At 39.0% G+C, this 12,648-nt stretch overlaps 1 protein-coding gene across 1 annotated transcript in view; it reads left to right on the top strand.

Moving 5' to 3' along the window:
- elfn1a (extracellular leucine-rich repeat and fibronectin type III domain containing 1a) overlaps nt 1-12,648 on the top strand; it is a 72,361-nt gene that overhangs the window by 35,091 nt on the left and 24,622 nt on the right. Inside the window, exon 2 of the mRNA XM_023413746.2 lies at nt 11,781-11,872. The gene's annotated coding sequence lies outside the window, so the exon portion shown is untranslated. The remainder of the gene's footprint in view (nt 1-11,780; nt 11,873-12,648) is intronic.

The following is a 12,648-nucleotide window of genomic DNA, read 5'->3' as shown; positions in this document are numbered from 1 at the left end:
GTTTCCCACTGAGACATTAGCTCAGCTATCTGTAGCACTCATCTCCTTGGTGCAGCTATAGTGGATTTTGGCAAATCCCGCTGCACTGAAGCAGCCTGGACTGCAAGCTGCTCAATGATGCTGCATGATGACGTATTTTTTAATATTGCTGCGATGTCAACTGATTAGCGCGTTGCAAAGGGTAGATACCGAACCGAACAAATGAAATTGCGGGTAAACAAAAAGCTTACCTATGCTTCTAGATGTAACTGTGTTGATGATCAAAACAGCAGTTTATTTCTATCAGCGTGACCCATGCAAATTCCTTTAAGGAATCAGTCTGCTGATAATTTGGTAGAGAGTCCAAGGTCAAGGTATGCAACAAAATATCTCACTTCTGTTCCCCCTTTTCTCAATACCTCTCAGGTCCTATTAGATAATAAACCCTCATGAGGGAAAACAAGATCAGGAAAGAAATGAAAGAAGAAGGGGAACAGGGGAAAACTGGGTCTACTTCTGTGCCACAGTGTAAGTGATGAGACAGTAGCCACAGTGTGAACTCTAAAATAACTAAGGAGGAGTGGATGGAAAAAGCCATGTAGGAATAAGAAATAACTATACATTTGCTATGCAGAGATTTGAACTTCAGCTTTAGTTAATGATGATCTTTTTTTCAGTGGATGTCTTGCTTCCACACAGAGCTACATTCGACTTTACGCCTCGAGGCAGGAAGTGTTTTTTGTCATACCTACCCTTTTAAATTCGGTGATTTAAATCATCTTGTCAAGGAGCTCCCAGTTGAATTTGTCTTTGTTTGTGTTCATGTTACGTGCGATAGGTAATCCATCATAGTGCACAGCATGTCACCTTTATGTGTCACAGTAATGTTACTATTGCATGCTAATGCAGTGGCATATTACCAACATGTCCGCTTATAAACATCACCAAACCCTATTCCTCCCTGAAAATGTTCTAAAGATTCACTTAAATTATCATTTTTTCATAATTCATTTGTTTATTAATTTATTTAACCTAATATAGCGAGGTGTAATTCATATAAAAGCCCAATAAAGCAGACCAGGAATCTGATGTATGAAAATACTTATGATTTAAAAGAAGAGTCTACTCTACTGAAAAGAAAAAAAAGAAAAAGAAGAAAAGAAAAGAAAATTAAGATTAAGATTGTTTCTGCTAAATATGCTATAAAAAAGACAGAACAGCATCCACTAAGATATTTGTACTGTGGAACAAATTCAATTACTTTACCCTGGAAATAGTAAATGGAAGACTTAGTGACCTACTTCCAGAATTAGAAAACACCTAGAGTTTAGTTTCATCAGTGTTCAGCATAACTTTCAACTGACATAAAGTGTACTGAACTACATGAACCCAAAATTAAAATAGCATGAATTGTTTGGGTGAAAAAACACTACAGTTAATTAAACTTTCAGCTTGAGCCACTCATCAAAATGGTCACTTAATTAACTGTAAAACAATTAAAATGCCCGTTTTCCAAACAGAGGTTTAAATCAGGCTTGATTAGGCTTAATGTTGCACTGGTCTTTAGCTCACAGTAACCAACTTAAACTGAAACAGTATTGCAACTAAATTAATGACAAGCACATAATGACCATAATAAACAGAAAGTAGGCAACATTTAATGGTGCAACAATACAAGTAAAGTACAAAGTGTATAAACTTATGTGATATAATAAGCACTTATAAAAGAAGTTTTAGTATTTGAGTAAATTCTGCTTGACTAATTGAGTGAATAATTCTGGGCAATGAGTTAGCTACTGCTCAGAATTTAATAACAACTTCAATCCTTGGATGACTCAAATACTGGGGGTAATTTGAGCCAGTACTATTTTTGTTTTATTACTGTACACTTTGCAATTTCTTTCTGCGGATACACTTTATTCAGTAAATGATATACCATCATTATGTTCTCAGAGCAGTATTGAACATCTACAAGCCTTTTTCCATTGAGATACAAAGAAATGCAACGCAAAAGGATTTGAAAAAATAACAGTAACTGGCTATTTTAACATCTCAGCTAATTAACTGCTGTAAACATTCTCCACTACACTGCAGGATATAGACTGTAACACACACTCTTTTGCCTGAAACTGGTAGAGATGATACTTTAACATCAATTTTACATCAGAAAAGGCAGACTTCTGACTACTTACTACATTTCGCTCTCTATGTTGCTGTTCTGTAATTGGTCATATTGTTTTTTCTGAATTGGCTTCAGTGTCGGCACTACCAGCTTCATCAGACCCCAACCTGCATTTCCAGCTCTACCCAAACCGTTAATGAATCAATTCTGGCAAGACCCATCAAATGAAGACACTGAATAATGCCTTTAGTGCAGACACTTAGCTTGTTACCCTATCCATTCCATGAGTGCTGATTGAGGAAAACAGGGGAAAATAGCTGCAGTGCACAGATTGCTTTCATTTATGGTGTCAACCACAAATCTGCTGGTTAATATCATTAATTTGATTCATTTCTAACACAGATATTGATACTGTTATGATGCCATGCGGTTATTTAGTGTTACATAAAATGCCTTTACTACACTTATATTAAGATTTTTTTTCTCCTGTAGTACACTGTAAATTGAACCATGAAATGTTACACCAGGTTTTTGAACAGGTCTCTCACAGACAACAATGCCTGTACATGCATGTATCTCAAGTTACTTTCTACTCTTTGTATTATAGATGATGTCTGTTCATTTTCCCTTTTCAATTATTTAATGCATTCAAAGGGGGCAAATTACATTAATCATCACTCATATTGACAGAATCGGTGGTCAAATTATCCATCTGTGGTCGTTTTCTATATTGAAACTAACTTTGATGTATTTTCACAAATTTGTCTCCGAACTCTTGTAATAGAAAGCCAAGGCACACCTCTTTCAGCCAAAGGTTTGCTGAGTCATGACAATTTATCCTCACAGGCACTGACATTGGTATCTTAGCGGCAGCCGAGTAAAGGCGGAGCGCTGCACTGTGATTTATTGAGTGGGCCTACTGCAGAGGGAAGCAGGGAGGATAAAGTGCTCTCACCTGGAAAGTGAGGCTCACTCACTGTGGTCAGGAGAGATTTTACCTGAGGCTTCACTACTCACATCACTGTAAGAAGAGCCAGTGAGATCTGAATGATTCCATATTCATGAGTGGATTAATGAACGGTCGCAGGGAATCGTTTCCGCAGAGCCAAATTGATTCTTAACATTTATCAACGTTGAATATATGAATGGACGAGACCAAAGTGTGCAGGAGGTTGACGCGTTGACCGCTCGTTCTAAATGATGAACATAGAGGGAAATGTGTACAGTGCATGTTTAACTGAGTGGCTAGGACATGCCTCTGTAAACTGCTTCAACACACTCTCAGTGCGAGGGCAACACCGTGTCTGGCGGCCTCGCAGGTTTTTCCGTGTTAACATATGTACAGTGCAGCCCCATGGGCCCAACGCTCCCTCTCCCCTGTGCACACGCAGTTTCGTGAGAGGGCGACAGACCTCGTGCCATTTTTCATGTCAGATTTTGTCCCAGATATGCATCGCCTACCAGTAAATGTAGGGAGTGTTCCCCGTCTCATGCTTGGATTTTTTGACATATTACAGGCACTCAAGTTCTTCACAGTGAAAATTTCAATCTGAGCTGGTTTAGGCATGATAATAAACTTAAACACAAGGCTTTTTCCTGCCTTCTGTCATCTCAACATCTGCAAACAACTCAGAGGTCTTAACAGTGCTCGCCAAAGATGCAGCAATTCCAGGCTTTTACATCTCACAGTCCTCTAAGTCTCCTCTGATCCCATCAATTAAACTGCAAGCTTCTCTTTATGGATGGCTTATACCTTTTGTCCTTTACACAGTCAAGCCTGCCTTTAAAGCTATTCATATAACCTAGCTGTGACTTAGTCAATCTCAGCAAACTCACACGAGCGTGTCTGCTTAAATTTCATAAAATGAACTATAAAGTATGGTCACTAGCAAAGAATCTAAAATGAATTCCATTACGAAGAGAAAATACGTACCATGACTATTCTGAAATAAACCAGAAGAAGAAAACTTTTTTTTATTTCAGATAAAATGTTGATATCAATTAGAGTAAATTGCCCAGAGTGAACCATGGGATGCTTCATGGACTCCCTTTGCAAGCTTCAGAACCACAGTTTGAATTCAGGTCTAATGATGACACTGATGACAGGACTCATTTTAAATTGATGCTGGAGCTTTTGGTGAGATTTTGCTCTGCTGCAGGTCTTAATTGAGTCGTTGCAGCAGCGCTTGAGATGTTGTGTAACTTTTTCCAGACATGGTCTTTATTTGGAACTAAAAGAAAAGCATTGCAAAGTAACATCAGCGTTTCATTGCACCATATGTTTTTCCAGATGCCTTTGTGCTTATGACTCAAAGAGCAATTATATTGTTCACAATGCATCAATAGATTGTCACATTGACACCAGTTTATTCATTTGCTCCAATTCGAAATGTTGAAGAAAAACCGAGCATCATTAGTGCTAAAAGAGAATACAGTATGTGCGTTACATGACTTGCTGAATCTCCTCACTCAAAGTGCACAGTGTAGCATGAATCCTTTTATTTTCCTTGAAAAGAGCCTCTGTGCATTAGCCTGTTCTATTTGCGCACATGTTCCTTACTGTTCCTCTCAGGCAATCCTAGAATACCAGCACACAATGGCCTCTTTAACTGGTCCTGCCCTGAAGAAAATCTGCTAAAAGCAATATAAGCAGTGGGGTAAAACCATGCAGAGGCCCTGTTATACTTGTCATCCTTATCATTCTACCCCACTTATTCCAGATAATGACAAATTACAGCCCGTGTCACTCAAGAGATACGACTTTGACCGAGAATAAAATGCTTCACAAGATGTTCCTGATGAATAATCCTGGAGAGCAAAAACAGACATGAGAGTACATTCATGTCTTTGTGACATGCATGTGCGCAAGGCCACTCTTGGTCACAGATTGTCATTCAGTTACTATTGATGACATTTCAGAGCTGCCCTGGGAGCAAAGAAGAAGAAATCAAGAAGCAAAGATCAGGCATTAAATGAATGATTTCCCTGGGCAAAAAAAAACTGCCCAAGAGTTTGTGCCACTTAAGCTTTCCTGTGTCTGTACCCCAGGGTCCAGTCTGTTCACAGAGCACAGAAAGGGCTCCAACAAAAGATTCTCCTTCAATATGGCAAAGGTTAAGTGCAGAGCTTTTACATGCTAAAATAACACGAGGCACATCACTTTAAGTGCCAGGTTCATAAATAGAATGTTATGTAATAAACTGACAAGAAGTACAGTGCATAAGAAAAAAAACATAGCTAAATATGCCATCAAAAAATCTGTGAGAGCATGGATCACATTAAATTGAGCTACCTTGAAAGGATATAGTGTTTTCTATCCATATTTCCTCAGTGAGTTGCTCCCAAGTTCAGGATCTCTGCCTGTTACTTCTCACTTTGGAAAATCTGACAGGCTGTAGATTCAACACCCACTGTACACTGGAGTTAGATGTTAGGATATACACCGTAAGACAAATATTCCTCCGAAACTGATTCAGCTAAAGCTATTGCAATTCTTCCTTAGGTAAAGGGGAGTCCAAAGAAAATATTTGGATATTTTATTTTATAGAAAAATAAATAAATGCATAAAGGATAGCCTTGCTTTTTTTTTTTATAAATTAAGAATAAGATCATACTCTTCCTTAATTATTTCTAATTCAGGGGCGAAAAGTGTATGTGATGTTACTGTGCAGTCATACAGTATATGATTACAAGATGCCTTATTGTCATGCAATCAGGATCACGAAAAAATGCCCATAATTCTTGTAAGATCTTGTAAGATTGTAGAACACAATGCAATATGACTGATTTTGTTTTATTTTCAATAAGGTAGCATGCACAGTTTCCATTTACATGTATGAGATTTCAGCCTTTACATGATAAAGTGGCAGCTTCTTGCGTAATCAGATCTCTCTTTAGTTCTCTGTTAGCAGGGAGCCTTTCACACGGGCTCAGCTTGGTGCGATCATTTTTTAATTCAGCAGTAAAGTCCACAACCAGCCACGTTCTGTTTTCCTGCGGAGCCATTACAACATCATTATGTGTGCTCTAGAAAGCATGCCATGCTACTTTAATATTGAATGAGTGAAGAACTAGCACACCAGTATCTTGTTTTCATGAAGCTATCAGAAAACCCATTCTGCCGCCAAATGTGTTTTTTTTACTGTAGATAGCATTTGCTATGGTTGACGATACAGTAGGTATTACTGCGTGTCTATTTTTAGAAAGGCAATTTCAAAGTTTACTGTGTGCTTACACATGCACATGGGTTGCATGTGTATGTACACATTATGTTTAAAGGGAGGGATTCTTGAGTGTGTGTGCTGTGCATGTGTGTGTGCGTGTGTGTGTGTGTGTGTGTGTGTGTGTGTGTGTGTGTGTGTGTGTGTGTGTGTGTGTTTTGCTTTGCTCAAGGCTTGTTGTTTGTGGGTTCAACAGGCAGCACATACTCTTTTATTCCCCATGGGAGGGAAACTGGCTGTGTTGCTTTCTATACTTCCATACCTTCAGGCTTAACTGAGACTGAGTCACTCAGATGTAAAATCAAGAGCCTGGGTCTTAGCAGATGATATGTAAATCTAATAACTTTACCCCATGTTTCGGTTATATCATGGTGAATGCTGTTTTGATCGTAGCCAAACACAACCCCAGGTAGTGATCACTTGAACTGATTCAGTGTCAATGCAGGTTCAGTCAGCAAGATCAACTAAACTGACCCAGCCGGCAGCGTTCATGACACACCTCCTAACACACACTCTCTATACATCAAAATAGACCTGTCAGACACCAGTGATACTTTCAGACAGTGTGCTGCTCACTCTGTGCAGTCTGTCACTTGTGACTGTGCAGCACGCTACAAAGATTTATTATTCTTTTGTACAGCCTCCTCCACTCTAGCTGCCACACTTCTAAGTACTTCAAAGTGAGGTGCACCTACATTGACAGCTTTTGATCAGTGAAGTACATAAGCAGAGATGTGTTCAACAGTGAAAAAAAACCTTGTCAAAATCAAAAATTGTTTAATTCAACACAAGTTACTCTGAGTGAAGTTCACAAGGCAAGGAGCAGACGACGTGTACAGTTTGTGAAGAGCAACACTTCTGTCATTTCGTTACAGTTTCACGCGGTGATTTATCTCTGCTGTTTGGCCACTGGCCAGTGAAGGTTAGCACATAATATTACGAGATAATATAATCCTGTCAGTGCATTGTCAGCTTATGTGACTCGGATTTATAATCATGAAAGACAAACATAAGAAATCAAAATGAATGATGTATTTTGACATCAGTGTGAGTCTCGTGCTTCCTCTTGAGCCGGTTGCCCCAACCAATATAAACAGTGAAATAGTCAATTGAATTCATTTCCCGGCTGGATGCCACAGGAACACGTCTACAGTGTCACATGACCCATGTGCCAAGGTCAATGCATTTTTAAGGACACTCTCTAAATTGCTGATGGTTGTTGGTAACACCTGATGCCCACTGGGTTCACCAAGGAGTACGACACTTGAGATGACTCCCACTAGAGGTAGAGGTAGAGCTGAAGTCATCTCTGTATGGAAACACTGGGAATCAGCCGCAACCAGGAAAATTTAAACCTCTTTCAGTTTCAAAATTGTTCCATCAAAGCTCGGCTCAAAATGTTCGTTTGAATTTTCCTCCTCATTCCTGTAAAGAAATTAGGGTGTGACTGCTTCCCTTTCCAGACAATTCATGAACCTCAAAAAATAAAAAATTACTCTATGGGTTATGAAAGAAGATCCTGTGCCAGCTGTCATTTTGAAAATAGGCCTAATTAGCTTTATTTTTCAAATATTTCCCTGAGGAGTAGTACTTTATTAATTTTTCTCATTGCCTCGTATGATCAAGAAAACTCAGACCCAGAGTCAAAAAGTAATTGCTGGTGGTGCTCACTCTTCCTTAGCAACAACAAGGAGACTCTCAGTGGAAGTCAAACTGTAAAACATATCCTAAAGCTTCTTCTGAGCAACGTCCAAAAGATGTCACCTCCCACCAGCAACAAATGATATACCATCAACGTGACTTGGCTGGTTCCGATGATGGCCGTAATAACTAATCACCCTTATTGGTGCCACTACCAATGAGAGCTATGATAACATACATACATTATGTGCACTTTTTTGAATTAACAATTTGCCAACTGTACACCGCAGGAGCACGCGGGGAACGGGAAAATGTAGCTTCCTGGTTGGTTTTAATGTAATATTCATTTAGAAAATCTCCCTCTCTGCTACATTATCTTTGTTTTATAACCATCTTCATGTAGAGGCCTTTACTCTGCAAAGCACTTAAGCACACTAATGTCTTCACTTAATGAATGACCACAACAATGGTCTGCCACAAAAAGAAGAGGAGGGCACATATAATTTGAGTTGGGTTCGCTTCTTTTCTGAATGTTTTAGCTGGTTTCTTTATTCAAATAGACTGTACATGACCAGCTTGAACAAGCCTGAAATCCCCATCCTCATGTTACGAATTGGATTCTCTGTTCAAATCAAATCAAATGAACTGAAACGTCAATTATGTACAATGACAAAATACTGCCACATTGTGACGTAAGTCATCTGACCACTGAAGTTGACATGGGGCAGAGTAAACTGGCAGAATTTTAAATTCTAAACAGTTGCGTCAAGCCATGGACGACAGCAAGCTATTTTTGTCCTCATATCCATGAGCGCTTCTCTGCACGTCAGCAGCCGAGCAGAATCAGTCAGATCGGTGCCAGTGTTCAACCTTTCAATGCTCTGGGTCAGCATCCTGGAGATGTGCCAGAAATTCCAGTTCCTTAAGACCATATGGGGCCTGTTTCCTTTCACCACCCCCACTCTCTTCCTCCAGCACCCCTTCCTCCAGGGCTGCAACCTGACCCATCCTCACGTACATCAGGTCACATGTAAAGACTTTTGACAGTACTGACTGTTTCTGTTCAAAATATTTCTCCAAAATAGAGATATTTGGATTTTCCCTAGGGGATACATAAAGTATGTATCTATCTATCTATCTATTAAAGATTTGCTGCGTATTTTTAGACAGTGTTCCACTTCTAGGAATTTAACCTTATTATAAGGAAATTATTTTAATAAAGAAAATTCACATAACAATGGACCTGTAGATGTAATCCTCTAAATAATCTTTAAAAAAACACACATGGTAGAAAAGATGGAGTAGAAAATATCTGTTATTATAATCAAAATTAAACATTATACTTTTTACTTCCATCTGACTGTGACCTGTGAGTTTACTGAGAAGACAGTCCAGCCAGTGATTTTCAGCTTATGACTGACTAGGACTGTAGGGCACACGCCAGATGGGTGCCCAAGAATAAAGGACCCTTCCCCCATATTCACCTACCGTATAACCACAGCCACTACATCCAGAATCAATAATGTTGCAGGATAAGCAGCGGGCAGTCAAAGCAGAAACTTGACCTCTGTGGCTGAGCAAATTTAACTTTGTCACTATACCCTTCATGGGGACAATAAACTTACTTAAGATATAAATAAAATCATGGGAAAATGATCACAACTACACGATAAACGAGTAAATGAAAAAAACGACTCAGTAGCAAACAAAAACGAAAACTTTACAATAAGACCATCCTTATAAAGGATTTATGAATGGTTTATAACTAGTTTATTAATTTGCTTGTTAACACTTTAGAAATCATTTATAAGCTGTTATAACACATTTATCTGTACCATTAAGCCTCATATCTCATTAGTTTGTGTTCTCCATCACCCAGTGTTTATACCTGTCTGCTTCATCAGATATTTGTTACTAGCAATTAACCGCCGTCAGCATCTTAATGTTGAAAAGGTTTTATTTGGCTGATCAGATTATCATATCAAATAACCAGATTCATACTCTAAGGCTACTTTTATTTAGAACTGGCAACTCATTCATAAATAATGGTGGGTTTTTTGACACTTTACGATAAGGTTCCCTTTTAACAGCTATAAATAGTAATAACTCATTAATAAGATAAATGAGTAGCAAGCATTAACTTGAGCTTGCCAAATAGTGAGCCCACATCAATGCATGAAAACTGTGTTATAACTTGTTTATAACTGTTTATTTCTGATTTATAAAGTGTTAACAGCCGAATGAATAACCTAGTTATAATCCATTTATAAATCCTTTATAAGGGTAGTCTTACTGTAAAGTGGTACTCGACTCTTTAACAGATCTACCTGCCTGTTTCTAAGACCTAGACCTGACTGGCACCAACATGACAAACAAAATCTTTATCTGAATTATTAACTATTTTCCTGAGCTCTTCTTTGAAATGAATGGAGCGACAATCATTCCATACTTCATTTGTGCCGACGAAGCCGCTCTGGACATGTTTGAATGTGTTGCGAGGGAAAATTATTGAGCAACCTGTCTGTTAAAGCCCAGTGAGGAAAAAAAAAAAAAAAAAAAAAAAAGTTCCTTCTTGGTTGAAGCATGGCAGCAGGGGCAGCTGCAGGACTGACCCTGCCAAGGACAGAGAGCTTCCCATGCCTGTTCAATGCCGTAAAATGGGTCATTGAACAGCTAAATGGAGTCATTATGATGAGTAATTAAAAGAAAACTGCTGAAGACTCCCCAAACTCCCCCTTTTCTCTTGGTTCCGCTGCTTTTTGTGTTGTCACTGGCCTTTGCCGAAAGACAGCTGCCTTGGGCCACTTAAACTATCACCCCTTTCACTGGAATGCAAATAGCAGCCTTAGCAACTAATTGAATCGCATTATCTATTGTCCTCTCATTTACTGGAAATCTACCCATTCTGCAGATTTCCATTACTGATTGTTGGAGATTGAATTTTGCCTGTGCTTTTCATCTGATACAGCATGTCATACACTCTGAGTCACGGGAGATGAGAACACAGAATTGTTTCATTAGAGCAAGAGAAGTAATATGAATACTGATTGTGCAGTAATCTGGCGCTTGTCTTCTGCAGACATTAATATGTATGTAGGTGAGAAATTCTGCAGCCTTGCATCGCTGCATGCCATAGAGGCTCAGGAAAAAAGAACCACAGAAGCAAGGCCGAAGCATGGATAAAAGATGAGGAAATTATGTTTAATTTCTGTTTCACTTATTGTGGCGAATACAAAACATTCGTCTCTCTTTGTTACAAATCTTCACTATCTCCTCATTTTAACTTTCAATAAAAATGCATGAACATGTGCCTGTGCAGCCTCCCCCCTGGGCGACGCGTGCAGCACATTTCTCATGATAGGCCGGGGTGGGGGGGGGGGGGGGGGGGGGGGGATTGATGTTTGATTAATGAGTAAAAATTAATTAATTAGTTAAACTAACTTTGGCAAGACCGGAAACTGAAACAGAGGATTTCATTAGCTTGTGCTTGTAAGATAAGGTTAATGAGGTGGTACCGATTCTTGAAAAAAAAAAAGAAAAAAAGAGAGAGGGAGAGTGAGATGAAAAAGAACTTTCATGCTGCTGAATTCATTTTGAACTGAAATGCCAAAAGAAGGTTATCCTCTGCAGAAGAAGCTTTTTATTACATGCCCCATTAAGACTGGCCTCCATATACTGGATTTAACATGTTGACTAGAATACTCTTTTCAGACTGGTCACCGCATGAAATCCATCTCTTGTGCTATGCTGCTGGAAAACAAACAGCTTGATAGGAAATGAGGCATCAACATCAATCTCTATTTTTTTTCCCCCCTCAGAGTTCGAGAGGAGAAATCAGTGAACATCTTGCACAGCTGGAGGACACCAGGGATGCTCTCTCACACTGAGGACTTCAACCCAGAGTACAGAGGTGAGTGCAGGTATTTGGTACAGTCGCACCTCGTGGTTTGAGTCAACTGCAGCTCTGCATGAGCAAACGCCCCCTAAGAGGATCACAGAGGATCCATCGCTAATCCACTGGTCAATAAACATGACAAGTACAGTACAGTGCCAAAGACAAGTCACTCAAAGGACATGTCATCCCGAGAGTGTGTGGCCTGAATATCAGGGTGGATTTATGTTGTGTTCAGGTTTCCCTGCTTCAACCTCTGCTTTTTCATTTATAATACATGTCAGCACCAGAAAGTAAATGTTTATTATAGGCTTTAGAAGGCAGTGGAGTCTTACAGTACAATAGGCTAATGGTTATACTTTTTATTTATGGAATCTTAATGGGAACATTACAGTTAAATGTCTATAAATGGCTGTAAATATCTAGTCTTTAACCCTCTTCCCACCACCTCGTCAGAGGTTCGATAGCTTTATTGTTTTATAATAATTATTGCATTAAAATTTCTATTATTCCTCCTCTAATGCTTCTAAAGGATTTATTCACCTGCTAAACTTGAATTATCAGAATCATTAAAAACCACCACTGTTCTTCACTGCCAATGACAATGGGGAAAATTAGTGGCAGGAAGTGTGTGTGCACACTGAGCTATTAGTGCTAATTAAGAGGCCTTTTACCAAAGAGATGTGGCCTTGACATTTGAATCATCACTGACTCACTTTCTTGCAATACATTTTCATAACCTGCACAACCTTTCTACTTAACTGACTCACTAGTTACTCAGCTAGTCAGTCATG

Source organism: Seriola lalandi, unplaced genomic scaffold (assembly GCF_002814215.2).
Source record: "Seriola lalandi dorsalis isolate HSWRI2012SDOR001 ecotype SW California unplaced genomic scaffold, Sedor1 jcf7180002054519, whole genome shotgun sequence".
Lineage (NCBI taxonomy): Eukaryota > Metazoa > Chordata > Actinopteri > Carangiformes > Carangidae > Seriola > Seriola lalandi.
The sequence above is the reverse complement of the archived record's forward strand: the minus strand, read 5'-3'. Positions and strand labels throughout refer to the sequence as shown.